The sequence below is a fragment of the Acomys minous genome (genome assembly GCF_964271855.1).
Source record: "Acomys minous genome assembly, chromosome: 10".
Lineage (NCBI taxonomy): Eukaryota > Metazoa > Chordata > Mammalia > Rodentia > Muridae > Acomys > Acomys minous.
The window spans coordinates 50056568-50066391 of NC_140491.1; positions in this window are offsets into that span (position 1 = coordinate 50056568).

Here is a 9824-nt window from a genome sequence, read left to right on the forward strand (position 1 = left end):
GACTGGAGTTAAGGTTGTGAGCTGTCCTATTAGGGCTGGGAATCAAACCCAGGTCCTCTTGGGGAGAGCAACCAGCGCTCTTAACCTCTCAGGTATCCCTCCAGTCCCTGAGGCTACATTTTAAGGCTAGAAATGCTGCAGAGGTAGTTAGACTCTTAAGATCACACCGCACCGGGAAGGACTTCTGGGAAGGCGGGTGTAGGAGAAACTCACTCATTCATCACAGTCTTAAGTATCCTGTGGGAGGGGTGGGGAGTAAACAGAAATGTGAGTGGGGGAGGGGAGCAGGGGGAGCGGAGGAATAGAAACTGGAGGGCAAGGGAGAGGAAAGCATTCAGAGGAAAAGACAGATCACTGCCGGGTAAGATACAGCACCCCTCTCGTCTAATTGCGGCGTTAGGACAGTGTGGAGGGTACCAGAACACCTGGCATCTGGGAACCGGGGCGTTCTTTTGATGTTGGTTGTATACATGCACCTAGTCAGTTTGGAGGCGTGACAGCTGCATCCTCCCAGTGTTGAATGTCTAAAGGCATTGATGCTTCTGGACAACGTGGGAAACGAACTGTGGGAAATGCGGGAGTGGGTCTTGGCACAGCTTTATGTATTTAAAGAACCCGTGACCTCACAACCTGTATCGGGTAAGGTGGCCAAGTGGCCGTGGGCTTTTTAATGGGTTGCACATTCATTGTCAGCCGAGGCACCCGATCTCATTATAGATGGTTGTGAGGCACCACGTGGTTGCTGGGAATCGAACTCAGGACCTTTGGAACAGTAGCCAGTGCTCTTAACCATTGAGCCATCTCTCCAGCCTTAGGCTGAGAATCTTATAGTCACCATTTAATGAGTACCTTGCCTAGTGGGTTTAACCAGCCTCTTTCATGGAGGGAGTCTAGAATGATCTTAGCCTCAGAAGTGCCTGTCTGTCTGTCTGTCTCTTGTGCTAGATCAAAGCCAGGGCCTTGTGCCAGGTATACTAGAGAAGAGTCCTGGTGTTTCGGTACATTAATTTTTTTTTGAGACCATGTCTTATTATACACCCTGACTGGCCTTGAATTTGAGACCCCCTCGCCTCCTGAGTGCTGAGTTTTCACTGAGCTGTTCTTACTCTTTGCTCAATCAGCTACCTAAAGGCAGTGTCGTTGCTGAATCGTGATCGTTCTCCACAGGGATAGGACCAGCTGGTCACCTATCCAGACCGCACTCCTCCCAGATGAGCTGGGACGTGTAGTTGAATAGTACAACAACAACAACAACAACAAACTCAGAAAGATCACCTTCTCCCCACAATGCACTTGGTCATCGGCCACACACCTGCCACTTGCTTAGTCCTTTATAAGGCATGAAGGAATCTAAATGTCCAAAGGACTTGTCTTGTTCAGAAAACAGTCATAAAAATTACTCAGCCAATGGCTGTTTACTGAGTATTAGTTCAATATAGGCCAGTTTGGGGGTCCAGGATAGAACAGTGACAAAAAAACAGACAAAAAAATCTCAGTCCCCAGAGAGTTTATGCCCCAAGGGGCAGAGAGAAACAGCTGCCATGTTCCTCATGCCAGACAGTGCTAGGGTGAAGAGGCTCAAAGGAAAAGAAGGGAAAAGAATAGGAGTTCGGAGACCTTTATACACGGTCACCCGAGAAGGACGCCTGCAGCGGTGATGGCTGGGGAAGGCCCTGAGGAAGTGTGAGGGTCTGGTAGGGAGGAGAGCATATCCACGGCCAGCGTAGCCAGGCCAGGGCCAGCGTGCAAGGTGCTGTGCTCAGGGAAAGGCACGGAGGGGATGCTGGGACCTCACAGAGAGAGGGGCACGGCTTTCCTTGCTGTAAGGGCCGTGGCTTCACCAGAAATAAAGAGATAAGAAGGCATGGAAAGAGAAGACAAATTTTAACTCTTTCCTGTGATTTGCCTTTTGCCGCCAACTCTAATCCTGTGTCTAAGCTTTGTCTTAACTGCCAGCAGTGCACAGGCTTACCAGGAAGGCAGGCAGGTTTCCCCACGTGCCACGCTTTATCTCGTCCACACTGTGTGGCCACCTCACTGGCACCCACCTGGACTTCCCTTTTTCTTGGGTTCCATGATTTTGCTGTGTGTTTGCATATAGCATGTCTGAGGGCTCCGGCCTTTGGAGTCAGAGCCTTTTTGTCAGCACTACCACCCACTTTTGTGCCCTTTTCTAGTCCTTATTTTTTTTTCCTTTAGTTAGCACCTTGTAAACTTGCCATTGAATCCTCCAATGATATATTTTTAATCAGTTTACTTCAGCAATTGTATTGAGAACATACCAAGTTGTTGTTGTTATTGTTATTGTTGTTGTTGTTATTATTATTATTATTATTATTATTTTGAGACAGGGTATCTCTGTGTATCCCTGGATGTCCTGGACTCACTTTGTAGACCAGGCTGGCCTGGAACTCACAGCCATCCACCTGCCTCTGCCTCCTGAGGGCTGGGATTATGGGCATGCGTCACTACATCCGGCTGAGAACATACTTTAGTTTCTTAAGAGAGTGAGACTGGAACACAGAAAGGTCTGGGCTTGCACTGGTCACAGTTTCCCAGAGAAAGAGATTGGGAGCTAGACAGCTAAGTGAGGTTTATTACCTAGGACTGGCTCATAAGCTAATGGCCGCCAGCGGCAAGCCAGAGGCAGGAGGATCTCGGTGGTGTAGGTCTAGTCCAAGTACAAAGGCGGAGAACCGGGAAGGCTGGTGTCTTAGGGCAGAAGATGGGTGCAGCTTAAACAGCATCAGGATGGCTCTTCCCCCATCCTTCTCTGCGCTCCAGGAGCTTAGGGGACTAGATGATGCCCACTGTCAGCCATTAGGGTGACCGACCGCTCTATTCATCCACAGACTTAAATAAATGCCAGTCTTTTGTTGGTGGTATTTTGGGGTTCTGTTTGTTTGTTTGTTTTTTATTTATTTGGTTGGTTGGTTTAGGTTTTTCGAGACTGAGTTTCCTCTGTGTAGCCTCGGCTGTCCTGGACTCACTTTACAGACCAGGCTGGCCTCGAACTCAGAGATCTGCTTGCCTCTGCCTGCTGAGTGCAAGCTCAGCTCCATGTAGAAACATTTTATTTTTATTTATTTTTATTTTTATTTTTTGGTGTGTATAGTTGTTTTGCCTGGATGCAAGTATGCCTGGTGCCCAAGGAGACTGGGCTGGGGGTGGGGGGCATCAGACAGCTGGAGCTACAGATGGTTGAGGACCATAATGGGAGTGTTGGGAACCAAACCCTGAAGGAAACAGCCAGTAAGGCCTTAACTGCAGAGCTGTCTCTCCAGCTTCAACACGTGGAAATATTCAGTTATCTGGACACCCCATTGGCCCAGTTCAGCTGGCACAGAGTTACCGTTCACAAGAAGTTACTCAGATCCTCCGGGCGGTGGTGGCTCACGCCTTTCATCTGAGCACTTGGGAGGCAGAGACTGGTGGATCTTTGTGAGTTCGAGGCCAGCCTGATCTACAAAGTTAGTCTAGGACAGGCAAGGCTACACAGAGAAACCCTCTTTTAAAAAACCCAACAACAAAAAAGAAGTTACTCAGATCTCCAGACTTCCTTGTCTGTCAATTGCAGGTGCCCAGTACACTTTACTGCCTGGGTTTAAAATGAGTGAATTAATAACTCCTGAGACTCGGTTTGCTCCCTCCTTGGATCACAGGTTAAGGAGCCAGCTTGATAGGCAGCTTCCCTTCCTCCTCCTCCTCCTCCTCCTCCTCCTCCTCTTCCTCCTCCTCGTGTGGTGTTTGATTGACAGCTACGTCTGCCTGACACTTGCCACAGCCTCTCCGCTTTCCTCCGCCTCCCTTCACCAACACTAATCATCAGGCCTTCATGTCCTTAGTCCATGCCATCTGGTTGGGCACAGTCATTGTAATGATTCAGGCTCCTTTTTATACTCGTGACCCATTTTCAAGCTTCTATATACTGGGTCATAGCATGAAGAGATGAAAACGTTCAAAACAAGACTACACACGTGACACCAGTGGCCTGGGGTAGCGTCACTAGCTCACCCCTCCCCAACTATCCGTACACAATTGTCCACATTCCAGCTCAGTACTGTTCCCCACACACTTTGTTGAGCTATGGGGGAGGGGGATCTCGCTATGTGGCCCTTACTGGCTTCAAACTCATGAGGTAGACTAGAATGGCTTTGAACTTTCAGCGACCTTCCTACGTTTGCCTCTCATGTGCCAGGATTACAGGGGTACACCACCATGCCTGGCCTGTTTGTGGTAAGTTGTGTGATTGTCCAAGAGGAAAGAGAAAAAGCGAGATCAGCCAAAGGTCTGGAGGAGCTCCTTGCACTGACCTCCCCTTGCTGTCTCCTAGGAGCCCACCTTCTACTTATAAGGAGGTGGTACCCAGACCTAGGAAATACTCAGCTGAGCCCAGACGTGCTGTGGCTGAGAGGTGATGATCACCGAGGCCAGAGCAAGAAGGTCCTCAAGCAGAAGTTCAAGGTAGAGAAAGACAAGAGGCAACACAGAGAGCAGGAAAGAAGGAGAGGGTGGCTTAGTAATAGAAGACATGCTTAGCTGGGTTTAATTTTCAGCATGTCCCCCACCACCACCTTACCCCACTCCCATCCCAACCCCCTTTGTGCAGGCATGCACACACACGCGCACACACGCGCGCGCGTACACACACACACACACACACACACACGCATGCACACATATATAAAGCAGGGTATATCCTAGATATATCAGCCCACATATCACATTGCTGATTCAGTCAGCCTCTGATTAAGAGTTCCCTGGCAGGGGCTGGAGAAATGGCTCAGATGTTAGGAGCACTGACTGCTCTTCCAGAGGTCCTGAGTTCAATTCCCAGCAACCACATGGACCCTCTCTGACTCTGATGCCTTCCCCTGACTGGGTTGCCTTGTCTGGCCTCAGTGAGAGAGGATGCACCTAGTCCTGCAGCGACCTAAAGTGCCAGGGTGGGTTGGCACCCACGGGGACCGTCCCCTTCTCTAAGGAGGAGAGGGGAGAATGGGGGAGAGGTGTATGAAAGGAGAGGCGGGGTCTTCGATCAGGATATAAAGTGAATAAATACATTTTTTAAATTGCAAAGCAAAAAAAGTAGTTATATCACAGTCAAATTCTAATAATACAGTGTAGGCATAGGGTTATTGTGTAGTTTAAACTCTAATTTCTGTCTCAATGTTGTACAAACTCTGCTCCCCAATTTTCCCTGGTATACTAATAAAGCAGCTTACAGTCAGTTGCTGAGCAGGGGAGAGAATAGGGCTGGACTTCCTGCCAGCCAGGGGAGGAGGAGTTAGAGGAGGAAGCAGGGGATGCAGCTAGATGATTCAGGCATGGGTAGAGGTGCAAGGAAGATCAGGAGGAAGGAGATGGAGCCGAGGAAAGCTACAGAGTGCAAGTATTACTAGGCTGTTTGCTGAGAGTAAGACAAAATAACAAGAATAGGGCTGGAGAGATGGCTCAGAGGTTAAGAGCACTGACTGCTCTTCCACAGGTCCTGAGTTCAATTCCCAGCAACCACACAGTGGTTCGCAACCATCTATAATGTGATCTGGTGCCCTCTCCTGGTGTGCAAATGTACATGCAGGCAGAGCACTGTACACATAATAAATACATAAATCTTAAAAAAAAAGAAAAAAAAACAAGAATAGACTTAAACTGCTCAAGATTGTGTTGTAAAGCTTTATAAACAAATACCATTATTTGTTAAATAAGCAAATATATAAACACATGTAATAATAAACAAAAACAATTATTTGTGTGATAGTCAGGTTAAGAAATAAACTAAAAAAAACAAACACAGTTTTATAAAAATAATTTCAACAATACAGTAATTTATTGAATTCAAAACAACTGTCAAGGCTGAAAAAAAAGAAAGAAATCAAGATAGCAGTTAAAGGCAGGCACTTGCTGCTAAGCCTGAGTTTGATCCTGGGAACTTACATAGTAGATGGAGAGAGCCAACTCCCAGAAGTTGACGTCTCATCTACAACACTCACACGCATGCACACACACACGCACATGCATGTACATGCACATGAGCGTGCGTGCGCGCACGCACACAGGCTCACGCACACATGCACGCACACACACATACATGTTCTGACTTCCAAGACCACGCACACCACCTCCTGCTGTTGCTCCTTTATCATCCCCTGCTATCTTATAACAGGACGCTCAGCACTAAGAAAAGTGAGAGTCTGTGAAACTCAGAATAGTTAATAGTTACTCAGAATGTGTAATTTTACAACTACACATGCCAGGTCAGGGTTAAAATTGTTCTGTGTTTTTTTCCCCAGCCTCCTACAAGGAAGGAGATTTAAAAACAGGCCAAAAAAGTGGGGTCTCATAAATGCATAGGTTTCAATGAACATCACTGTTTCTGACTCCATCAGTCACCAAGAATACAGAGTGGAGCCAGGCGTGGTGGCGCAGGCTTTCATCCCAGCACCCGGGAGGGATGCAGAGGCAGGCAGATCTCCATAAGCTCTAGGCCAACCAGGTCTACATAGAGAGCTCCAGACCAGCCAGGGCTACAAAGGGAGATTCTGTCTCAAAAGCAACAATAATTAACAAAACCTGTTCTAGAGTGAGAAAATCAGAAATACGGTTTCAGGGGCCAGAGAGATGGCTCAGCAGTTAAGAGCGGGCGCTGCTCTTGCTGAGGGCCTGAGCTGGTTCCCAGCACACAGCGTGGGTGACTCTCAGCCTCCGCAGAGCTGTAACTCCCGCTCCAGGGGACCCAACACCCTCTTCTTGCCTCCAGGGGTACCTACAGTCACATTCACATCCACACACACACAAATATATACGCAGGCAATTTTTTTTGTTTTTGTTTTTTGAGACAGAGTCTCTCTGTGTAACAGCCCTGGCTATCCTGAATTCAGACCAGGCTGGCCTGGAACATACAGAGATCCACCTACCTCTGCCTCCCGATTGCTGAGATTAAAAGCGAGCACCACTACGCCTAAAAAAAATTTGAAATCTGAAATACAATTTCAGATATAAATATAGACATGTATATACATGGTAAAATTCATGTTGTATGTAGATTATTAAAAATAGAAAAATTTGCTCCACATAATGGTGCATGGCTTTAATCCCAGTACTCTGGAGGCAGAAGCAGGTGGATCTCTGTGAGTTCAAAGGCAGCGTGGTCTACATAGTGAGTTCGAGGCCAGCCAAGGCTACATAGTCTTACTAAGACTTACAAAAGAAGTCTTACTAAAAAAAAAAAATTTTTTTTTACTATTGAAAGCTAAAATGTAAATTACATTGAGTAAATAGCCAGCCTGGCATGGGAGTTCATGTCTGTAACCCAATACTTGGGAGGTAGAGAAGGCCACTGAAAGTTTGAGGCATGTCTGGTCTATATAGTGAGTCCCAGACAGAGATCAACTTCAAGAAAAATTTTTAAAAGATTTATTTATTTACTTTACATGTGAGTGCTCTATCTGCATGTACACCTTCAGGCCAGAAGAGGGCACCAGATTTCATTATAGATGCTTGTGAGCCACCATGTGGTGGCTGGGAATCCAGCTCAGGACCTCTGGAAGAGCAGCTGGTGATTCTAACATCTGTGCCATCTCTCCAACCCCTCAAGGAAATGTTTTGATTGGCTCATTTAGGTGAGGTTCCCACTTGAGGAATGGTCCATGGTGATGACACAGCCATGTAAGAGAAAAGCTGGATTGCTAAGAGAAAGTGTTTCCAGAAGAGGAGGGAGACACAGAGGGACCACACCCTCCAAAAACGCCCTCTGGTATGTTTTACAGATGTGGAAATTTAGCATCAAAGAAGTGAGGTAGCTTTTTCAAAGCCACCACCTGCCTTATTCTCTGCCCTCTTAGCCCACACATGGCTCTCCACCATACCCGCTGCTTTTTTCCTTCCATGGACTACTCATTTCAAGTGTTTTGTTGGTTGGTTTTTGGTTTTTGTTTGGTTTGGTTTTGCTTGTTTGGCTTGAGACAGCGTCTCACTATGTAGCCCTGGCTGGCTTGAAACTTGCTCCTTAGACCAGGCTGGCCTCAAACTCAGAGATCTGCCTGCCTCTGCTGGGAATAGAGATGTGGCCTCCTGCTTTCCTTTCAAGCTCTTCAGCCACAGGAAAGGCAGGTGTAGTGCGGAGAGGGAGGAGCTGGTGACTCCATGCTTCGCTTGGGTGTCTACCTAGCCTCTGTAGGACTTTCTCCCAGGCATCCTGCTGTAGGCGATTAACTTTCTTCTTGCTGGGAAATATGCACTTGAAGTGGGAATCTCCATTACCCTCTTCTCCTCTTAGTCCCCAAGGCTCACGCTGTGTAAAGCTGGGTGGTTACCATGGTGACCTGGAAGAGCCCTTCCATGTGTCAGCTCAAGGTGCTCTGTAACCCCCAAAACATCCCCAAGAGGGGCTATCAGCATTACCACCATTATCTCCATTTTAGGGCTTAAAACGCCAAGGCACAGACAACTCGACAAGCTTGCTGAAAGTCAGAGACAGGGCTTGGATCACAGCAGCTCTTCCTGAATCCTTGCTGTTGAACTGTGCGGTTCAACACAGATCTCCAGCCGGGCAGTGGTGGCGCACGCCTTTAATCCCAGCACTCAGGAGGCAGAGGCAGGCGGATTGCTGTGAGTTCGAGGCCAGCCTGGTCTACAAAGCGAGTACAGGACAGCCAAGGCTACACAGAGAAACCCTGTCTCGAAAAAACAAACAAACAAACAAAAAACCACACAGACCTCTAGCCCAGGACACGGGGTCTGGGACTCCTCTGATGTCACAGGACCTAAGTGCTCCCCGGTCTCTGCAGCATCTCTTTGGTCCTTGTCTCTGATCAAGACCCTACTATGGCCACCCTACTGTACCTTCCCTTGGCAGACACTGCCACCCTCTGTAGAGGAACCCAGGGCTTGTCCTACTGCTGAAGGCTGTTGCCGCCTGCACTGAGAGGGATAGCCCAACTGGCCTCTTGCTGCTGTGAAGGGCCAACCATGGCACTGCATGAGGACAATGCTGCTTCGCTACTCAATGCTGATCGCAAGGTTCAGGGTTCTGTGAAGAGAGTCTCACAGACTGTCTCAAGCAGACAGATTCTCTCTAAAAAGTCTCTGGTTCCAGGCCTGCAGTGGTGGCCCAGGTTTTTAATCCCAGAAGAGGCAGGGCCATCTCTGAGTTCGAGGCCAGCCTAGTCTACAGAGTGAGTTCCAGGACAGCCAGGGTGGTTACACAGAGAAACTTTGTATAGAAAAACAAAGCAAAACAAACAATCAGGACCCTGTGAGTGGTAGAATGCTTGCCACGCATTCTGTGAAACCCCTCATTTAATTCTCAGCACTGTCTAAAGACAAGGATTTTGGGTTCTGCTGTGTCACTCACTCAATGGCCTTGTGCTCTGCAACCTGGATCAAGGGCTGGAGTGTAGCTCAGTGGTAGAGCTTGGATAAAGAAGCCTTTAGTCGCTACTCTGAACGTGGGTTTCTCAGTCTTTTAAAGATTAAATGAATCTGTTAAAGCTTTTAACAGGGCTGGAGAGATGGCTCAGCGGTTAAGAGGACTGTCTGCTCTTCCAGAGGTCCTGAGTTCAATCCCCAGCAACTACATGGTGGCTCACAACCATCTATACTGGGATCTGATGCCCTCTTCTGGCATATAGGTGTACATGCAGATTGAGCACTCAAACATAAAATAAATAATTAACATCTTTTTTTTTTTTAAAGCTCATAATAACGTGACTGGCACACAAGAAAATTCAGCAAATGATCATCTTAGAGTCCTAACTAGTGTCTGAGAATTTGACCTTTGGGCTCCCAAATATTTACAGTTTTCTGAAGTGCACAGCCTGCTA